We start from the raw sequence: 21,491 nt of genomic DNA, 5'->3' as shown, positions 1-21,491 counted from the left end.
GATCTAGCTACAAGAGCCTTCTTTCTGTTTCTGGACACACAATTTTCTGCTTCATGGCTCCTTCTGCCTAGAATATTCTATCGCTCTCAACACCTAGTCTACTATCACCTTACTGAGAGCCTAAACGTCACTTTTTTTGTAGAATCTTTCCATAAGCTTCTATTTCCTCTCAATTTGGGAAAATCTCAGATTATTATATATTGAAACTCTTTCTTAATTATAGAAATTACTTAATAATAAAATACCTAACATTTGATCTTACTCTTGTGCCAGGCACATACTTTAATACAGTGGTCGGCAAACCGCAGCTCGCGAGCCACATGCGGCTCTTTGGCCCCTTGAGTGTGGCTCTTACACAAAATACCATGTGCGGGTGCACACGTACAGTGCGATTGAAACTTTGTGGCCCATGCGCAGAAGTCGGTTTTCGGAAAGGAGATAGAAGAAACAAGTATACAAGACGAGTGTGGACGGGAGAGTTGGAAGGGGTCGACCTCAGTGAACGTACCTCAATCAGACTGAGGATGTTTTTAGCAAAGGTCAGCTTAGGAGCACCCTAATTAAGTTAATAACAATGTACCTACCTATATAGTTTAAGTTTAAAAAATGTGGCTCTCAAAAGAAATTTCAATCATTGTACTGTTGATATTTGGCTTTGTTGACTAATGAGTTTGCTGACCACTGCTGTAATATATTGGCTCATTTACTCTATCGAAGGAGGTAGGTGTTATTAAAATTTCATAGGCACATAGAAATTAACACCCAAGGTTACAAAGCAAGTGCCAGGCCTGTGATTAAGAAAATGTGATATTGCCACTGGGAGAAGCAAGAAAGACCAATGAAAACAGCACAAAGAAACAAAAATCAGAATCATATATGTGAAACTATGACGTATGCCAAAAGCATCATTACTAACTAGTGGGGAAAGATCTGGCTATGTATTTGAGAAAAAATTAGAGCTCTACCTCCCAGAATCTTTTCTTTTTTTTTGTTTCTCACCAGCATATAAAAGGACCATTTATTTCCTCCTTTCTTCCCAAAACACTTCCCATCTCCCATACTTATTTCTTTATCTACTCCCATTTTCTGACTTATCCTTGCAGTCAAGCTTATCCTTCTCCAACCTTCACTTTTTATTTCTTTAAAAATATTTTTTGAGATTATAGATGCCTCCTCTTTAACCCCCTCATTGCCTCCCTCTTCCTCCCCCACTGACCTGGATTTTGCCTACCCCAGGCCTTCACCACCTTATTGTTTTTGTCCATGGGTCATGCATACTAGTATATGCATATAAGTTCTTTGGTTAACTCTTCCTGTCCCCACTCTCTTCCCTCTGTGATTCTTCGGTCTGTTCCATGTTTCTTGCCTCTGGTTCTATTTTATTCATCAGTTTATTTTGTTCATTAGGTTCCTTGTTCATTTATTTTAATTTTTAGATTCAACTGTTGATATGTGTTTACTGCCATTTTATTATTCATATTTTTACCTTTCTCCTCCTCCTCCTCCTCCTTCTTAAAGAAGACCCTACAACATTTTATGTAATATTGGTTTGGTGAATCCTTTTAGTTTTTTCTTGTCTGGGAAGCTCTTTACATGTCCTTCAATTCTAAATGATAGCTTTGCTCGGCAGAGTAACCTTGGTGTAGGTCCTTGCTTTTAATCACTTTGAATATTTCTTGCCAATCCCTTCTGGCCTGAAAAGTTTCTGTTGAGAAATCAGCTGACAATCTTATGGGTCCTCCCTTGCAGGTAACTAACTGCTTTTCTCTTGCTGCTTTCAAGATTAGCTCTGGCTTTAACCTTTGGCATTTTAATTATGATGTGTCTTGGTGTAGGCCTCTTTGGGTTCATCTTGTCTGACCACTCAGGGAAGCTGACCACTTTCTGGACCTGTATGTCTATTTCTTTCACGTGGTTGGGGAAGTGTTCTGTCATTTTTTTCAAATAGGTTTTCAATTTCTTGCTCCCTTTCTTCTTCTTCCAGCACCCCTATCATGTGAATGTTGGTATGCTTAAAGTTGTCCCATAGGCTCCTTATACTATCTTCATATTTTTTGCATTATTTTTTCTTTTTGCTATTCTGATTGGGTATTTTTTACTTCCTCATGTTCCAAATTGCTGATTTGATTATCAGTATCGTCTATTTGATTCCCTGTAAATTATTCTTCATTTCAGTTAGTGTAGGCTTCATTTGTGAGTGTTCCTTTTTTATGTCATTGATATTCTAAGTTCCTTGAAAATTCTTATAACCATTGTTTTGAACTTTGTATATGGTAGTTGCTTGATTTCATTTCATTTAGTTCTTCTGGAGATTTCTTCTGTTCTTTCATTTGTGACATTTTTTTGTCTCTGCATTTTGGCTGTTACCTGCGTTTGTTTCTATGTATTAAGTAGAGCTGATTATGTTACCTCGAATTGGCAGAGTGGCCTTGTGTATTAGGTGTCCTGTAGAGCCCAGTGACTCAGCCTCCCCAATCACCTGTGTGTGCACTGTCCTGTTGTAGTTGACTCTGCTTACTGTTGGCATCACCAGGAGGGACTGGCCCCCAGGCCAACTGGCTGTGAGGACCAGCTGCAACTACACAGAAGAGCTGCTATGCAGGAGCCACCCCTATGGAGCAGGACTTGCTTCAGTGGGGTTTTGGAGCTGTCTGAGTCTGACCCTTTAGTGTGTTACTCATGGATGTGGTAGGGTTGTGATCTGATGTGGTCTGAAGCTGACCACTGGGTACACTGGCTCTGGGGTCTCCTGGGAGATGCAAAGTCAGCTACTTCCTTGCCGTGCCTGGGGCCACCCAGCATGAGCTACAGAATGATCTGCAGCTGACTGCGACTTAGGTTTGACTTGGAGTGCCCAGAAGAGGCCAAGCCGTGAACCAAGGCAGGCTGCTGCCAGTGCTGGGCCTGAGGTCTCTTACTGAGAGGTTTGAGGCATTCTGAGGCCAGCTGCTGCTTGTTGGAGAGATTTTTAAAATGTCTGAAGCCTGAGCCAGGGCAAGCTATTCATATGGGAAGACCACTGCAGACAGCTTGGGTGGGGCAGCAAATTAGGTGGGGTGGGATCTCAGGGAGTCACCAGCAACAGGGGAACAGTGTGATGGAAGGTCAGAAATGGTGCCTGCCAGTCGTCTCTGTGACAGGGGAGGTCTCAGCATAGGGACAATGGTCTCTGCCAGCACTTTTGTCTGGGAGAAAGCTGCCTCCCAGTTCTTGTCTTGATGCCAAACAATTTAGTTCCTACTCGTATGGATCCTTTCTAGCTGTTGCCCCAGTGCTGGAGCTCAGAGGAAGTGAATCTGAGTAAATCTGTGCACTGGCCCTTTAAGAGAAACACCTGGAATTCCAGTATTCTCCAAGTCACTCAACCACAATTACCCCTGGTTTTTAGAGCCCAAAGTTACAGGGACTTCTCTTCCTAGCACTGGAACCCTGGGCTGAGGGGTCTGGTGTGGGACTGGGACTCCTTACTCCTCACATAGACTTTCCACAGGCAAGATAGCCTTCCCAATTAATAAAACACCACATGTGGGTATCTGACCAGCTGGTTCCATGATTCTGCAAACAGCCTCTGCCCTACCAGTCTCAATGTGGTTTCTTCTTTAATTCTCTAGCTGTGGTACTTCCATTCAGCCAGATTTCAGATGGTTCTGAATGATGGTTTTTCTCTGGCTTAGTTGTAATTTTGATGTGATCTTGGAGGATGTGAGTGCAGAGTTTACCTACGCTGCCATCTTGACTGGAAGAGCCCTCATTTTACTCTGCAACTGGGCACCGTAGGTCTTCCTACTCCAATAGGCCCTCAAAAAGGTTCTCACAAAGTCACCAGCACTCACCCTAACAAATCCAAAGGATCCATAATTTTATGTACCTTATCAATATTTTTTAGAAAATATTTAGATTCCACTTTTGAGGGAAGGGATACTCCTTTCTTTAAAAAACAAAAACAAAAACATTCTTTTGCTCTGTTTAAATGTTAGTATTCCAGAGCTGTTCTCTACTTTCTTCTTCTCTTACTATTTACATACTCTCATACCAATTATTCCAAAATCTGTATTCCCGGGCCAGTCCCCAAGGTCTTGAACCATATTTCCAATTCCTACTAGTCCATGTCAACTTTGATTTTTCAAACATTTAAACCTTGAGTTGTCAATCATCTCCATAACACCAAATGTATTATTCTCTGATATTTCTTTCCTATGTGATGTCATCAGTATTTAACTTCCCAAGTCAGAAACCAGAATTATCCTATATTCCTCCATAATCCCGTAACATCTAATAATCAAATATCTCTCCTCTTCATTTTCAGAAAAGTATCTTAGTTTTGTATATCTTCTTGCCCATCATTTTTAGTGACAGAGATTACTGTAACAGCTGCCTAACTTGTACCTCTGTTTTAAGTTAGCATACTTTTAATTTGTTCTCCATTCTGCTGCCAAATTTTATTTTTATTTTTATCACAAGTTGCCAATAGCACTTTATTTCTTCTTTTAAACATCCTAATCTGCAAATTTCTTGGCTTTTTGCCCAGACGCAAAGAGAAGGGCAGTAGCACAGGCCATGGGAAGACTGGCAAATGCCTTAAAGTTCTCTGCCTCTGTGATGGCCCTGTCAGTTGGGTGGCCAACTTAAGTTCTTCAGCTGAACTGTCTCCCTTCTTGGGGGCCGAGGGCTTCCTTGAGAAGAGTGTGAGCTTGAAGATTTATTCCTTCAGCCATTCATATTGGCCTGAAGAGACTTGGTGGCCTTGTTCTGCCTCCTCAGATCCACTGACATCCCAATGGTTTGTGGCACCTTTCTATGGATACCATCCACCCTTAAGCCCTGCTGCTAGCAGTTGGTGTGGTACCTCACCCTGGGGCATCTCACTGTGGACTGGATGGGTTAGGGTTAGGGGTCAGGGCACAGAGTGATGCACTGCATTTTGGCTTGCTGGGCCTTATTCCACGCAGGATGGTTAAACCATGAGTAAATATGCCACTGCCAGTCCTTATGGAGGTGGGACTTTAGGATCATGCCATTTCAGCTGGGTACCAAGGGTTGTTGCCAATGGGGCCTTCTCTAAAGGAGAATGGCCACTGGAAAGGCCATAGACATTTTAAAAACAAACAGAATTATCACTGCTCTGTTTAAATTAAAATTCTAATATTGCAAAACAGAATATAAATGCATTATATATATATATATATATATATATATATATATATATATATATATATATATATATAAAAGGCTAAGCAACCATCCAACTGTCTGGTAGGTATGATGCACACTGACCACCAGGGGGCTAACGCTTAATGCAGGAGCTGCCGAGCTGCAATGACTTGGCAGCAGTGGTTCTCAAGTGACACACCCTGGAACCAGAGAGGAGAGAGCCCGATTCCTCGTAGGGCCACGCGATTCCACATTCAGCCATGGTTTGTTCCTGGGGCACTGTCGGCCCTGAAGCTGGTTTACGGCACACTTGCATTTGCATTCCACACCCTGTACAACAGCAACGTTGCAGAGTGTCCTCTTGCACTCTGGGTCCCCTTGGGGGATGTTGGCAGAGCTGGTTTTGGCCTGATCCCCACTGGCCAGCCCGAGGGACCCCACCTGCTGGACGGACCCTGCTCACTCTATAGATGCCCTTCGAGCTGCAGCGTTGCCCCAGGTGCGGCCAGCCAGGGAGGGACCGCGGGAGGTTGGCTCCATGGCGTGTCCAGCCCGTCTCTCCTAGTCCTGCCTCACCGGCTACCCTCTAATTAATTTCCTTTCAATGTGCACGAATCCGTGCACCGGTCACTAGTATTTATAAAAAGTTTTTTTGTACGGAGTGTTTTAACATTAATTAGTTTGTCATTAAAGTTACTTTTTTCCTCTTTAACTGATGGGGAAAACAAAACTTAGAGAGGCTACATGACTTACCAAGGTCACACAACACTACTGAGTATGCAGGGCCAGCTTTCAGATTGTACTGTAATTTTCATATTCTCAAGTTCAATGCTCTATTGTATTAAACTTAATTTTAAATCCTAATTATTTAACCAAGACCTAAAGATGTAACAGATACTTCATAAAATCATACACCTTTATTACCCTGTTTATGAAATGGTAAGGGTTCTCTTTTTTAAAATATATATTTTTATTGATTTCAGAGAGGAAGGGAGAGGAAGAGATAGAAACATCAATGATGAGAGAGAATCACTGATCGGCTGCCTTCTGCATGCCCCACATTAGGGATAGAGCCTGCAACCTGGGAATGTGCCCCTGACCAGAATCGAACCCAGGACCCTTCAGTCCTCAGGCCAACACTCTATCCACAAAGCTAAACTGGTTAAGGCGGTAAGGATTCTCTTTATAAAGTGTGGCAGAAAAATATCATGTTACCACCAAGTTATAAGAATGAAAATACTTATCTAAAAGGCAAAGTCTAGCAATTTATATCCATTTTACATATGAACAAAACAAGTACTTTCAAAGTGGGCAATCTTTGGTAAATGCTAGACCTTTGCCTATCAGGAACAAAGCCTGAGCATTTGTTCACATTAATTAGAATCATGTATTAGAATCATGTTTTCACGTCAGTTAAGACTACATGAAAATAAACACTATCTTTCTTTTAAAAGGTTTTCTCAAGTTGTGATAAACACTAAATTGTGGATGAATTTTTCCACACCCAGATTGTTTTTATGATTATTTTTGCTTAAAATTATTTTTATTTTTTTATTTTTATTTTTTTAAAAATATATTTTATTGATTTTTTACAGAGAGGAAGGGAGAGGGATAGAGAGTCAGAAATATCGATGAGAGAAAAACATCAATCAGCTGCCTCCTGCACAATCCCCACTGGGGATATGCCCGCAACCAAGGTACATGCCCTTGACTGGAATCGAACCTGACACTCTTCAGTCCGCAGGCCGACGCTCTATCCACTGAGCCAAACCGGTCAGGGCTATTTTTGCTTAAAATTCTTGACTCATGATTAAATTTCTTACCTGTTGAAATGAGACTTGAATAGATATGAATTCTAATTATTCTGTAGAATACTAGACCAAAATTCTTTTCCTGATATTACTTGCTGTGAGGTCTTAAATTACTCAGCACTAAAACCTTCAGGTTGTGTATCTTAGAAATGGAAATTCATCTTCAAAAATATTCATTGGAAGTCTAATATGCTATTTCATATGAATAGGTTATCAAAATAGCCAAGGTCCCTCTGTTCATGGAATTCAGGGTCTGGTGAAGAGAGACAGTATGTAATGAAGATATGTAGTAAAATATCACGGTAAGTGCTGTGAGGGAAAAGTACAAGGAGCTATGCTTTGAACGCATAAAAAAAAAAGTCCCTATTTAGAATAAAGGAAAGTCTCTTTGAGGAAATACCATTTTAGCATATGAATAGGAGTTATTTCAGGGAGAGTAAGAAAAACCTGCTATCTACATTGAAGGAATAGCATGTGTTAGGACAAGAACAACTTTGTTAGTTTGGTATGTAAGAGCAACTTACTAAATGAGGTTGGAGTTTATGACAAGGAGAGAAATGCTGGATAAGTCTAGAGAAATGGTCTGAGGCCAGACTATATAGTGCCTTTAAGATAATGATAAGGATTTTATCCTAAATGCAATGAAAGGCCATTGAAAGATTTTTAGAAGGAAAGAGCTATGATCTGATTTACATTTCATGAAGACTACTGGGAATATTCCACAGGACTGTTGGGAAGATCAAATACATGTGAAATGATTAATAAAAGCTTACATAAAGTTATGTTATGACTACTTTAAAATGTATGGTGCTAAATATTCTGAAGGCATCAAGAAAGACAATTTGTATTATGGTCTGTACAGAATGATTTTCAATGGCTCCAGAGAGGCTAGGCCCGTGGTTGGCAAACTGTGGCTCGTGAGCCACATGCGGCTCTTTGGCCCCTTAAGTGTCTCTCTTCCTAAGCCTTAGGAGCACCCTAATTAAGTTCATAACAATGTACCTACCTATATAGATTAAGTTTAAAAAATTTGGCTCTCAAAAGAAATTTCAATCGTTGTACTGTTGATATTTGGCTCTGTTAACTAATGAGTTTGCTGACAACTGGGCTAGGCCAACTTTAGTAATCCAAATAAATCTAGTTAATTTTAAAACAGTCTTCAAATGCAGAACTAAAAAGTCCAGATTATGGTGGTGTGTGTTTGTTTTTTGGTGAGGGACAGTAGTGGTGGGAGAAAGAAAGGAGTTTCAAAAGTTGCTTAGTGTTTTTATATATAGTAGAAGCAAATTAAGAAAAGATATATAGGAACCAATAAATGAGTCAGAAATAGTCCTAGATATAAAGAAATTTAATAGTACTACAGGGAAATGAATAATTCCAAAAGCAGGATTTAGGAAACCGCAGCACTGGTGAATGTGAATGTATAGCTCCCTTTTTTTTTATTAGTTTACTAGAGGCCCAGTGACAAAATTCATGCATTGGGGGGGTGGAGAGTGGGAGGGTCCCTCAGCACAGCCTGCACCCCCTCCAATCTGGGATCCCTCTCACAATCTGGGACTGCCGGCTCCCAACAGCTCGCCTGCCTGCCTGCCTGATTGCCCCTAACCAATTCTGCCTGTCAGCCTGATCATCCCCTAACCACTCCCCTGCCAGCCTGATCGACAACTAACTGCTCCCCTGCAGGCCTGATTGCCCCTAACAGCCCTCCCCTGCTGGCCTGGTCACCCCTAAGTGCCCTCCCCTGCAGGCTTGGTTGCTCCCAACTGCCCTCCCCTGCAGGCCATCTTGTGGCGGCCACCTTGTGTGTTGGAGTGAAGGTCAATTTGCATATCACCTCTTTATTACATAGGATGCTCATGCTGACAACTTTCAGATACGACGTAATTGCCTACTATTGACATAACAGTTTTTTAAATTTATTTTTTATTGTTAACAAGTGTTATAGATGCCCCTGACTTCCCCCTTTGACCCCCTCCCCCAAATCCCACCCCACCCAGGTCTTCACCACACTATTTTCTGTGTCCATAGGTCACGCATATATGCATACAAGTTCTTTGGTTAATCTCTTTCCATTTCCCTCACCTCCATCCCCATTGAGATCTGTCAGTCTGTTTCATGCACCCATGCCTCTGGATCTATTTTGTTCATTAGATTCCACATGTAAGTGGGATCATGTGATATTTGTCTTTCTCTGATTGGTTTACTTCGCTTAGCATCATAATCACCAGATCTATCCATGCTGCTGCAGAGGGTAAGAGATCCTTCATTTTTACAGCCACATAGTATTCCACTGTGTATTTAAATGTACCACAGATTTTTTATCCAGACATTTACTGATGGGCACTTGGGCTGTTTCCAGACCTTGGCTATTGTACATAACTCTACTATGCACATAGGGGTGCATATATTCTTTCTAATTGGTGTTTTGGGATTCTTAGCATATATTCTCAGAAGTGGAATCAATCACTGGGTCAAATGGCAGTTCCATTTTTAATTTTTTTGTTTGTTTGTTTTTTACTTTTTTTTTTAAATTAAATCTTTATTGTTCAAATTACATTTGTTCCTCTTTTTCCCCACCATAACTCCCCTCCACCCAGTTCCCACCCCACCCTCCACCCTCCTCCCCACCTACTGTCCTCATCGATAGGTGCACGATTTTTGTCCTGTCTCTTCCCGCATCCCCCTCACCCCTTTCCCTCCAAGAATAGTCAGTCCACTCCTTTCTATGCCCCTGATTCTACTATAATCACCAGTTCATTCTGTCCATCAGATTATTCACCTGATTTTTAGATTCACTTGTTGATAAATGTGTATTTGTTGTTCATAATTTCCTCCTCCCCCTACCCCTCCCCCTCCTCCTTCTTCTTCCTCTTCTTAAAGGATACCTTTCAGCATTTCATATAATACTGGTTTGGTGGTGATGAACTCTTTTAGCTTTTTCTTATCTGTGAAGCTCGTTATCTGACCTTCAATTCTGAATGATAACTTTGCTGGATAAAGTATTCTTGGTTGTAGGTTCTTGGCATTCATCACTTTGAATATTTCTTGCCACTCCCTTCTGGCCTGCAAAGTTTCTGTTGAGAAATCAGCTGACAGTCATATGGGTACTCCCTTGTAGGTAACTGAGTTTCTTTCTCTTGCTGCTTTTAGAATTCTCTGTCTTTTGCTCTTGGAATTTTAATTATGATGTGTCTTGGTGTGGTCCTCTTTGGATTCCTTTTGTTTGGAGTTCTCTGCGCTTCCTGGACTTCTAAGTCTATTTCTTTCACCAGGTAGGGGAAGTTTTCTGTCATTATTTCTTCAAATAGGTTTTCAATATCTTGCTCTCTCTCTTCTTCTGGCACCCCTATAATTCTGATGTTGGTACGCTTGAAGCTGTCCCAGAGGCTCCTTACACTATCTTCGTATTTTTGGATTCTTTTTTCATTTTGCTTTTCTGGTTGGGTGTTTTTTGCTTCTTCATATTTCAAATCTTTGACTTGATTCTTGCGATCATCTGGTCTGCTGTTGGGTGTCTGTATAATATTCTTTATTTCAGTCAGTGTATGCTTAATTTCTAGTTGGTCCTTTATCACAACATCGAGGGTCTCATTAGATTTCTTGAGGGTCTCACTACATTTATCGGCAGTCTCACCGTCTTTTCGAGGGTCTTACTAAATTTATCGGCGGCTTCTAGACAGTTCTTGAAAAACCTTAAAAGTGTGGTTATGAACTCTATATTCAGTCGTTTGCTTTCCTCCATTTCTGATATTTGTGTCCTATTTGTCTCCGCATTTTTTGTGCTTCCCTGTGTTGATGGAGTGGCTTTCTGTGCTAGGTGTCTTATAGGGCCCAGTGGCTCAGCCTCCCCAATTACCTGAGGTGGACTCTCTTGATGCACCCCCTTGTGGGCTGTGTGCACAGTCCTGTTGTAGTTAAGCCTTGATTGTTGTAGGTATCACTGGGAGGAATTGACCAATTGGCTGTGAGAATCAGCTGTGTCTTCAGTGGGAGAACTTCTGTGCTGGAGACACCCCTCTGGGGCAAGACTTGCTTCAGTGGTGCTTTGGTACTCACTGAGTCACTCTGACCCCCGGGTATACTGGCTCCTGGATCTTTCAGGAGATGCTAATCTAGCCTTTGCCTGAGGCTAGCTCAGCTGTGAAGGAATGCAAGTTGCCCTGGGGCCTTGGGCCAGCTGCAAGTTTGTTAGGTAATTTTCAGCTTGCAAAAGCCTCCATGCACAGCTTGGGCGGGGCGGTGTCCCAGGGGATCAATAGGGTGGAGCAAACAGCTATGGCTGATCGTCAGTCCTTCCCTAAGAGGCCCCGAGTCTCAGTGTCCGGGTAATCCCTGCAAGTACCTCTGAGAGATAGCTGCCCTCGAGGTGCAAATGATGCCAGACAGTCTAGCCCAGCTGTGGGCAAACTACGGCCCGCGGGCCAGATCCGGCCCGTTTGAAATGAATAAAACTAAAAAAGACCGTACCCTTTTATGTTATGATGTTTACTTTGAATTTATATTAGTTCACACAAACACTCCATCCATGCTTTTGTTCCGGCCCTCCGGTCCAGTTTAAGAACCCATTGTGGCCCTCGAGTCAAAAAGTTTGCCCACCCCTGGTCTAGCCTCTCCCCGTATTAGTCAGGGTCCCCAGAGATTCGCCTGGAACTGGAGTTCAGAGCAGCAGGGAATTTGAGACTCCCTCTTGATTGAAAAAGCCAACCGTGTCCTCAGCCGCCAGCCCTTTCCTAGTCCGCCTCCGTACCTGTGCACATAACTTCTGCACCGCAGCTCCTCTGAGTCTTGGTATGCTTTTCTCTTTCCTTCTAGTTGTAGTATTTCCACTCAGCCAGCCTTCCTGTGGTCCTGGATGATAACCGTTCTGTCTTTTAGTTGTATTCTTGAAGTGGTTGTGCGAGGCAGCAATCTCCGGTGTTTACCTATGCCACCATCTTGGTTTCTTCCCATTTTTAATTTTTTGAGGAAACTCCATACTGTGTTCCATAGTGGCTGCAACAGTCTATATTCCCACTAGCAATATACTAGGGCTCCCTTTTCTCCACATTTGCACCAGCACTCGTTGTTTATTGATTTAATGATAGCAGCCATTCTGGCAGGTGTGGGATAATACCTCATTGTAGCTTTAATTTGCATCTCTCTGATGACCAGTGACATTGAGCATTTTTTAATGTATCTATTGGCCACTGTATGTCCTCTCTGGAGGAGTGTTTATTCAGGTCCTTTGCCCATTTTTAATTGGGTTATCTGTCTTCCTTTTGTTGAGTTGTATGAGTTCTTTATATATTTTGGAAATTAGTCCCTTAACAGATGTATCATTGGAAAATATGTTCTTCCATACCGTGGGTTCCCTTTTTATTTTCATGATGGTGTCTTTTGCTGTGCAGAAGATTTTTAGTTTGATGTAGTCCCATTTTTTTTTTCTTCTTTTATTTCTCTTGCCCTAGGAGATGTATCAGCAAAAATTCTGCTACATAAGACATCTGAGAACATTGTTATTTTTTAAAAAACCCAACCTTTCTCTCTGCAAAGTAGGCATAAAGCAGTCATTCTTTTTACAACAAAAAAGATACCCAAAAATATCACCCTAAAACAATGTATTACACTTAATCTCATAACAGTATGTATAACTATCTTGTGCAAAACTAATGGCATAACCAATTTTGGATGTTAATTTGTTTATTCACTCTATGATTACTCTCAAATACTGAGTAAATTACATTTGAGTAGCAAAAGCATAAAACCATTTTTTGATAAAGGATATATTGCTAGTAGCTACTATTTTACCAAATATTTCACTGAAAATTTATTAAGTACCACTGACTAAAACTCAGAATTTCATTGTTTCAGTAAAACTTAACCAAAAAAAAAAAAAAAAAATCTATGAAGTTCTTTTAAATAAACAAATTGCTTGGTCAATCATTCCTTTATATCTTAATTTTTAGATTTCAAGCATGTCCAACCTATTTTCTGCTTTGTACCTTAATCAGTTAGCAAGAACTCATTTTTACGACCTCTTTTTACATCTGAAGTAAGGTACAAATAAGGAACTTAAGAAGGAAGCCAAGTGAGATTGTGAAAGTGAAAAAAAAGAAACCTCACAGAAAGGAAGGAAATCTTACAAATCATCTGTTAGATAACAAATTTGTATCTAGAATACATAAAGAACTCTTAAAACTCAATACTACAAAGATAACCAAATTTCAAAATGGGCAAAGGATCCAGACATTTTGCCAAAGATATACAAATGGGATATATGAAAAGATGTGCAACATCTTTAGCCATTAGGGAAATGCAATTCAAAACAGCAATGAGATACTATTATACACCCACTAAGATGGCTACAATAAAAAAAGATAGACAATAACATGCTGACAAGAATGTACAGAAATCAGAACGCTCATATACTGCCAGTGGCAGCGAAAAAAGTGTAGCCACTTTGGAAAAGAGTCTATCAGCTCCTCAAAAAATTAAACATAGGGACCCAACAATTCCACTTCTAAATATATAACCAAGAGAAATGAAAATTGTGGCCACATAAAAACTTGTACACAAATGTTCACAGCCAAAAAAGGTAAACAACCTAAGGTCCATTAACTGATGAAGGGATAAATTCAATGTGGTCTGTCTGGACAATGAAATGTTTGGCAATAAAAAGAAATGAAGTATTGATATATACTACAACATGGATGAACCTAAAAAACATTATGTTATGTGAATGAAGCCAAACACAACAATCACACATATTATATGTTCCATTTATATGAAATACGAGAACAGGCACACTTATAGGATAGAACGTAGATTAGTAGCTGCTTAGACTAGAGCAGGGGGAAGTTGGGGAGAAATTGGGGGACTGCTAATAGGTAGTATATCTTAGGGATGATAAAAATTGATTGTGGTGATAACTGCATGACTCTGCGAACATACCCAAACCCTGTGAACTGTACATGTTAAGTGGGTGAATTGTACAATATGAGAATTATATCACAATAAAGTTGTTATATATTTTAAAGGGTGGAATTATTAGGGATGATTTTACAGAGATTGATTTTGAGTTAGGTTTTGAAGTGAAAGTCAGGAATTAGTAAAATGTATTTGAAATATTATGAATGATGTATAAAGCCTTATAAGGCTGGAATAAGTAAATAATTTGCAGAAAATGGGGCCACTATTTGTATGAAAAGTAGAGACACATTAGTTAGAAGTGAAACTACTAAGACTAGAATGTTAAACCAAGGAGACCCAGAAAATTCTATGGTTTCCTCATATGAATAATAGCTGAAACATGGTGTTTTACTAATGTGACAAAGCTGTCACTTCTTGATTTTAATACTTCCAAGTATTCATCCCTCAAAAAGTTGCTTCCATAATATGGATATGGCTTTATCACTCATAGGCAGGCAGTACAGTTAAAAACGCAGTCTGTTAGAGTTGACTGTCTAGGTTAGAATCTCTATTCTACCACTGACTAAGTATGTGTACTAAACTCTGTACCCCAATTTATGTAAGTGTAAAATGAGAATACTCACTTATTTTATACATGTAAAAAGCTCCTAACATGATAAACAAGTAGTAATCATAGCCAAAACTATATGGTATTTATAACTACCTAGCTATACCTCTCCTGAGAATCAAAGGTTCTTCAGCTTCAAAGCCATTCAAATTTATGAATATAAATTTTCCACCTATATCAAAGATAAATATCTTGATTAAATTGTTAAACTGTCAAGTTGGTAAAACATATTATTAAATAATATAAAGCAATCTGAATTATCAGGTCTTTTTTACCACAATCACTTTACCCTTATCATTTCTAACTTTTTGTTTTTACTAAAGGAACTTGATGCTCTTTTCAAATAATTAATTTTATCTCTAATACTCCCAGGTTTTGATTTAACTGACTCTCTAAAACTTAGAATAGCCTCGCCTCAGAGCCACTCTTGGATTTGCTTGTAAGAGCCTTTGACTTCTTTCACAAAGGAAGTCCTATCTATAATACTTCTGATAAACAATTTCCCTAACAGTAAGGAATTATCCACTCAAAGCTAAAAGGAGAATGGAAGGGAATGTTTGCATTCTTAGCTCCCTTCATAGAGAAGAAAAAAATTGTCATTATCATCCTTTTCTTATTGGAGAGCTATAAGGAAACCATGCAGAATCTCACCAATGGAAGCAGTAAAAGTGTTCTAAGCATAATGAAACACAGGTTAATCCTCCAGAGGTTTTCTGCTTTATATTACAAACTGACCTCTTTAGACAGGGGTCCTCAAACTACGGCCCGCGGGCCACATGCAAATACAAATATTGTATTTGTTCCTGTTTTGTTTTTTTACTTCAAAATAAGATATGTGCAGTGTGCATAGGAATTTGTTCATAGTTTTTTTTTTTAAACTATAGTCCGGCCCTCCAACGGTCTGAGGGACAGTGAACTGGCCCCGTTTAAAAAGTTTGAGTACCCCTGTCTTTACCTCTTTCTGATAAGCCATTTTTTACATTCTCAGATATGTCATTTTAATATGTATCCAAAACTGAGGTCATTTACTACTAGTCTTATTCTTGGTTTCTTTAGTAGTGACTTCTGTGTAAACTGGATTATAAACTAAAAGGAACTACAATCTTCTGTTTAAAGAACAGATGGAGAAAGAATCTGTTGAAATGACTTCAAAGTAATAAATATAAGATGGAGTATGAATTATATCGGTAATAGGAAATAAAAATAAAAGGCACAAACTGAAATGCCATTACTCAAGGAAGAAAAAAAACAAACCCAGTCATTGATGAAAAATTCTACATGGGAACTAAGAAGGAATAGTTTAATAGTTTGTGACAATGAAATACTCTTTGAGTTACATTTGAGTAGTGACAAGCATGAAACATTTTTAATCCTAAGGAGATATTAAAATATCCAGTATTTAAAATCATTAGAAACCATGTACTTAAACCTAAACCAGCTCTGAAATTATCTATAATAAAATGAGGTAAATAAGAGCACATACTTGAAAGGCTACATAGGATAAAGCATTTAGAATAGTGGCTGGCACAGAGTAAGCACTCAATAAATGTTCACTAGTAGTGATATTATCACCTGCAAATCACATGCAAATCTACTGATTTCTCTGAGTTCAGATTCCTTATCTAAAAAAAAATATACATACTTGATCCTTATTTTGAAGATCAAATTAGATAATACATGTAAACATACTTCTCAACCTTCCCCTTATCTCCCTGCCAATATACCTGATGGTTTCAATTCACTTAAAAAAAAAATGTTCTTACTGATTTCAGAGAGAGAGGAAAGGAGGACAGAGAGATGAAAACATCAATGAGAGAAACATTGACTGGCTGCCTTCTATACTCCTCCTGCTGGGGATCAAGCCTGCAACCCGGACATGTGCTTTGATTCATGGGTCAAAGCTCAACCACTGAGCAACACTGGCTGGCTCACTTGACTTTTATAAAAATCATGCTTATTAATGTGATTCTCAAAATGAAAAATCAGTAAATTCATATAACAAAATGAATATTTTTAAAGACTAAGATGGGCCGAAACCGGTTTGGCTCAGTGGATAGAGCGTCGGCCTGCGGACTGAAGGGTCCCAGGTTCGATTCCGGTCAAGGGCATGTACCTGGGTTGTGGCACATCCCCAGTAGGAGATGTGCAGGAGGCAGCTGATCGATGTTTCTCTCTCATCGATGTTTCTAACTCTCTATCTCTCTCCCTTTCTCTCTGTGAAAAATCAATAAAATATATATATATAAAAAAAATAAAGACTAAGATGGAAAAACTGTTCTATTAGCAGCAATGCTACTCGGAATGTCAGTTTTCAGGAGTTTTAAAGAGATAACAGTACAGTCATGTACTTTCTACAGTCTTAATTCAAATGTCTTTTACTTTGAAAATTTACTAAAAGAGTTATTTCTGAAAAAAATCAGTTGGTAAACATGGAACATAAAATGTCATTCACTCACATTTACATTGTCTGGTCTGTCCAAAAAAAGAGCCTATGATTTGTGGCTCACTATAAACTAGCACTTTTAAAATACAGGTGAAGTACTAAAACAAACTATCCTACAGTTCCTTACTATCTGCCTGATATGTTATTTCTGTAAAACTATTAAGACAAGGAACCACATGTCCCCTAATAAAAGTTTATAATTACTGACAATTAAAATCCAAAATCTCATCAATAAATGATTCCAGTTTCTTTAATTTAAATGCACTTTTGGATCAAAATAACATTTATTCTATATATTCACTTAATCATCTATTAATCTTTAAACATATTTTAATTTCCAAAAACAAGATATTAAGATTGTCTACATATTATATTGTCATATCTAAACTGAAGATTCACAAGAGATGAGTGGGGAAATAAAATGTTATACTGAGCCACTAAAATAAAATAGATCCATTTAAAGAGGAAAAAAAGTCAATTTTTTTCCTTTTTAAAGTGAAACTACATTTTAAATGTATTTTTAAAATAAGAGGCAGTGTAGTGCAGTGATTTTAGGGCCTGAATTAAAGTCCCAAACTACTTGAGTCCAAATCTTAGATATATCACTGTGTGAACACTTCTTTGAGCCTAGGATTCCCATTCAGTCAATGTGAAGTGTGGCATATTCACATTCTAGTGCCCTTGAATTGTGGTTCTAAGTAAACAAGTTAACATGTGTAAGTACTTAAAACAGTACATAGCATGTGTTTTTTAGGTCAGGGTCAGACAGACTAACTTTTTCTTACTATTCTTATATGCAAGCAAGATTAACAGTTGTCACACGACTATTTTGTAAAAATGACCATTTATTTAATATCCTGCATGTGCTAATGGGAAATGGTATGATTTAGAAAAAAATAAAGTCAGAATGTCAATAAAAATAAATGGAAGGAAGGAAGGAAGGAAGGAAGGAAGGAAGGAAGGAAGGAAGGAAGGAAGGAAGGAAGGAAGGATATCACTGATTAAAGCTCTGCATCATCTTGGCCAAGTAGTGTACATTAATCTTGGGTTCACTAACAATGTATAAGTGATTATAAACACTTATGAAAAGGCTTAAATTAGGAAAAAATGCTTATCTAGATTGTAAGCAACTAAAATGTGAAAAACACGCTTTAATGCCACTATTTCTGTCCTTATTTTCATCAATTTACCAACACTAAAAAAGTTTTGCTTTCTGGTTTTATTTCCTGAAAATGATGATGTAATCATACCTTATTTTAATGATAAACACTTTGGCACAACTAAAATTAATATTAAAACAGTAATGTAAAAATTTCTTTAGAAAATATATACTAAACAATTTGGAGTTCATACTGATTAACAGTGCCCATTTACATTACCTGATGTAATTATAAGGTTGTTTTCTGTTAGTATAAGCATAAGGAACCATATTAAATAAAACTTCAAAGATTTCTAAGAGTAGGAATGGAAGGGAAGCTCTACAACTAAAATCAATGTCTCCTATCTAAAAACCTCACTGAGCTGATGGGCTATTCCTTGCCAATTTATTGAAACAAAAATATCATACACATCTTAAATGACTCTAAATACAAACTAAAGTTACACTCTGAAGTTACCTTAAACGTACTGAGTTACTAGAATTTATACAAAAATAACATGCAAAGTTTAATTTGTAAAGCTAGCTATGTCTTGCCATTGAACATACTCACACATGAAACTAGTGGAAATAATTGGAAAAATTAATGACATTTAATAAAAATGGGGAAATAAAGCAGAGACTTTGATGATTTACAGTTATCTGTTTATTTACTCATAATAGGTCTATTTTCAATATCTCTAAAGAAAGTATTCCATAACCCACAACTTCTCTTTATAACTCCAAATTTTCCTTTTGTCTTATCAGAAAAAAACACCATATATCAGAAGATTAAGTTATCTTTCATTCATCCTAAACTAAACAATCCTAGTTCATTTATTCTTTTTCTACAGTTCCTAAATTCTTACAATCTTGTTCATCTTCATTCTACATGGGAACTAAGAAGGGATAGTTTAATAGTTTGTGACAATGAAATACTCTTTTGAGTTATATTTGAGTAGTGACAAGCATAAGACATTTTTAATACTAATGAGATATTAAAATATCCAGTATTTAAAATCATTATAAACCATGTACTGATTAATAGTGTCCATTTCTGAATCTTCTTGGAGCTGAAACACAGATCAAGAAACAGCATTAAGAGACTACCGCTTTACTCCTAATGTAAATCAGTGTTACTTTCATACCTCAACTTTCTAAGAAATACCAATTTTGAATTTTTTTCCACTAGAAAGTCTCGTACCAAGCATATCATAAAATTTGTTCCTCCTCATCTCAGACCATTGTAACATATTTCCATCTCTAGAAAGTCAGTTTGCAGTTTAAAAGCATTCACTATTTATAAATAAACAGAAACTCTAGTATCCATACAGAATCAAATCTTTATTCTAGCCCCGGTATTAGTTTCCAGAGTACTACAAGACAGTCCTTATCTGCAAAGTGCTCACAACCTAATTAATAAAATATATTCATTTTAATACATTTGACTATAACATCAAACATCAGCATTAAACTTTCAAGAATAAACTTATGGCCCTGGCTAGTGTAGCTCGCGCAGTGGTTAGCAGCACCAAAGGGTGGTGGGTTCGATTCCTAGACTAGGGCACATATGTGGGCTTGTAAGTTCATCCCGGCCATGGTTGGGCAAGTTCGGGAGGCAACCAATCTATGTGTCTCTCTCACATCAATGTTTCTCTCTAGCTCTCCGTCCTTCCCTCCCTTCCACCCTCTCTCTAAAAAAGGGGGAAAAGACAATGGGAAAAAATCCCTGGGTTAAGATTAACAACAACAAAAAAGAATATACTACCATTTTTTCCAAGATGGTTATATACATATACCAAGACAATGTTTCATTTGCATATGATCCATTTCAGCAACACACACACACACACACACACACACACACACACACACACGATTTGCCCAAATACCCATAAATGGCTAATTAAAAAAAAAAATTTAAAACGTTAAAAAGAGAAATAACTGTTTAATGAGAGTTAAAAACTCATTTCAATGCGTCCCAAAAACATGAGCCTAAGTAACAACTAAATTATTAAATATCTTTACTAGTTTTATATTCATGAATAATTATCAACTTTGTATTTATCAAATTATTCACCCTAAAACTCTGACTCAAAGTTCTGTTCTAGTTCCTTTTTCGATAGATTTTGCCTGCTAATTGCAAGTAAACTGGCTCATTATAATCAAATTGGTCTCTGCAACTCCCCAGTACCATTTTGCTCCTGCATTTCCGCCCCCCCCCCTTAAAATATATGTGGGGAAATCAGTGAGGATAAACATTTTGTGCCTTCAGTTTGCTTTGTCTTTAAAATGAAAGCACTGAAATGACTCAAATTTATTGGTTCCTTGTATTTACTCTTTAAAATAATGTACAATAACTTTGTCAAAAAGCAAAAACACTTTCATTTTAAAAATACCAAACTTTAAAAAGTTTAATGCCCACAATACACGTATTGCTCCTATCATCCTGTAGTGTCAACAACACCAATTATTACTCAGTATAACAAAAACATATCATTAAAGAGACTAGCTATATAAATGATGTCCATACTTTAACTTATAGAATTATATTTTATGGAAATCCACATTTATCTCTTTATGCCGTGGTTAAAGGCTAGGCGAATTAAGAATTTTTAAGCGATCTTTAACAAACACTAGGAAGCAAGGATTGATTTAATCTTTAACAATCCACAAGCCGAGGTGTTTCGTTGGTGTTCTAGGAAATGTCTAATTTCCCCATACTAATAAACATCAAGGAACAGTCCGATATAAATAACAATTCTTAAATTCTATTGTTTTTGCTGTAATGCAACAAGTATATGTTCACACCCTTACTGCATAAATATAGACTTTTATTGTATAAATATAGTATGGAGCCTAACAAAGTAGGAAAAAAGCACTTTACAAAGTAGGAAAAAAGTGCTTTACAAAGCACTAAAATGTGATGTTATCTCTCAAACAGAGAATCGTCTTTTAGAATACGGCACTGAATCAAGGCAAAGCCCACGGAATGAAATTATTACTGTCCCCTTCCACAGATGAAGATACTTCAGTACCAAGATTTAAGTTAACTTTCCTCAAGTCACAGGGCAAGTTAGGTGGTGTCACGATGGCTTCATTCGGGTCTAAATCACCTGCAAAAAACCACTGGACACTGCATGCCGCTGTGACGGCGACGACGACAGCCCGAAAACCATTTTCATGATCCTCGAGAGGCGCTTTCCCCTTCCTCATCAACGCACCACTTTCTGTTTCTGTTTCACAGTCGCACGTACTGAAGCGATGCTGGCTCTCACTGGATCCGGCCCACAAGTTCGACAATCTCCACACCCGCCCCGCAGCGTGTGAAGGACTCCCCTCGGCACTTTACAAGTTTGCGTGCTTGCCGGCGACTTCAGCCTCCAGCGGACTTATCTGCGGCTCGCAGGCCCACGCGGCGCTTCCCACCGGGAG

General features: G+C 38.3%; 1 protein-coding gene and 1 pseudogene across 13 annotated transcripts in view; both read right to left on the bottom strand.

The window, feature by feature from the left end:
* The window catches only part of USP15 (ubiquitin specific peptidase 15), a 131,302-nt gene that overhangs the window by 108,710 nt on the left and 1,101 nt on the right, over positions 1-21,491 (bottom strand). The window lies entirely within an intron of this gene.
* LOC132225782 (large ribosomal subunit protein eL13-like) lies at positions 803-21,272 on the bottom strand (annotated as a pseudogene).

Source organism: Myotis daubentonii, chromosome 2 (assembly GCF_963259705.1).
Source record: "Myotis daubentonii chromosome 2, mMyoDau2.1, whole genome shotgun sequence".
Classification (NCBI taxonomy): Eukaryota; Metazoa; Chordata; class Mammalia; order Chiroptera; family Vespertilionidae; genus Myotis; species Myotis daubentonii.
Note: the sequence above shows the minus strand (reverse complement) of the source record. Positions and strands in the feature narration are given on the sequence as shown.